The following is a 1,777-nucleotide window of genomic DNA, read 5'->3' as shown; positions in this document are numbered from 1 at the left end:
ACCTACTCTGCGTCTCACAAAGACGTGGCGGTTGGAACCAAAAATCTAAAATTTGGACTCATCCGACCAAAGGACTGGTCTAAAGTCCATTGCTCGTGTTTCTTGGCCCAAGCAAGTCTCATCTTCTCATTGGTGTCCTTCAGTAATGGTTTCTTTGCAGCAATTCGACCTTGAAGGCCTGATTCACACGTCTCCTCTGAACAGTTGATGCTGAGATGTGCCTGTTACTTGAACTCTGGGAAGCATTTATTTGGGCTGCAATTTCTGAGGCTGGTAACTCTAATTAACTTATCCTCTGTAGCAGAGGTAACTCTGGGTCTACCTTTCCTGTGACGGTCCTCATGAGAGCCAGTTTCATCATAGCGCTTGATAGTATTTGTGACTGCACTTGAAATTGTCCTTATTGACTGATCTTCATGTCTTAAAGTAATGATGGACTTTAGTTTCTCTTTGCTTATTTGAGCTGTTCTTGCCATAAAATGGACTTGGTCTTTCACCAAATAAGAAATTCCATAAATTAACTTTTAACAAGGCACACCTGTTCATTGAAATGCATTCCAGATGACTTCCTCATGAAACTGGTTGAGATAATGCCAAGAGTGTGCAAAGCTGCCATCAAGGCAAAGGGTTGCTACTTTGAAGAATCTCAAATATAAAATATATTTTGATTTGTTTAACACTTTTTTGGTTACCACATGATTCCATATGTGTTATGTAATATGTCTTCACTATTATTCTACAATGTAGGAAATAGTCCAAATAAAGAAAACCCCTGGAATGAGTAGGTGTGTCCAAACTTTTGACTGGTACTGTACAGAATATGTGAAATTAAATTAAACAATAATGTATGTTGATGCTAATCTTATGCTAATGATAATGATAACAATAGCCTAATATATTCAATATGCTGTAAACTATTGTCTTTTAACAGTTTCACTCAATTCATTCAATTCAGGCCAATAATTATGACACACCCCTCACTATTTTCATTGGTTGCACTAATTGCACTGTTTGTCTACATAGCCTGGTGCAAGCATTAGTGACATTACCCTGAAGGAGGCACATTGAGGCCGAAACATTGGTGATTTACCCGAAACAATGTTGATTTAGTGTTTATAAACAAATGGAGTGTAAATGAATGCTTCACTCTCTCTAAAAAGGGTTTATAGATTTCCGGCAGATTATTTTTGATATGTCTGGAATCCTCTTTGACCTTTTCATCCTTAGTCCTGGCCCACCTAGTTGCACTAATGCCCTTGTCTGACATTCAGACCAAATCATGGAGATTCCAGAGAGTATGTTTACTTTGTTTCATGGTCTTAAGGGTAAATATCCACTGCTATTGGGTAGCATGAGGGCAATGCGTGTAGTGATTACGAGGCAATTAAATGCAGTTAACTCCACTAGTTAGCAATTACAATATTTCCAATTATGATATTGTAGACCTTAAAGCAGGGGTGGGCAACTCCAGTCCTCGGGGGCCTGATTTGTGTCACACTTTTCCCCCCATCCCTAGCAAATACAGCTGATTAATCAAATTGAATTCTAAACTGAAGATCATGATTAGGTGATTATTGGAGTCAGGTGTGTTAGCTGGGGCTGATGTAAAACTGTGACACCAATCAGGCTCTCGAAGACTGGAATTGCCCACCCCTGTCTTACATGTGATCACATGTGAATTGTTCTAAAACATGTTTTCATATGATTTCACATGTGAAATCATGTGTTTTTTCTCTAAAGGTACAAGTCTGTAACATTTGCCTATCAAGGTCCAACA

This window comes from Oncorhynchus mykiss, chromosome 7 (assembly GCF_013265735.2).
Source record: "Oncorhynchus mykiss isolate Arlee chromosome 7, USDA_OmykA_1.1, whole genome shotgun sequence".
NCBI lineage: Eukaryota > Metazoa > Chordata > Actinopteri > Salmoniformes > Salmonidae > Oncorhynchus > Oncorhynchus mykiss.
This window is presented reverse-complemented; position numbering follows the sequence as displayed.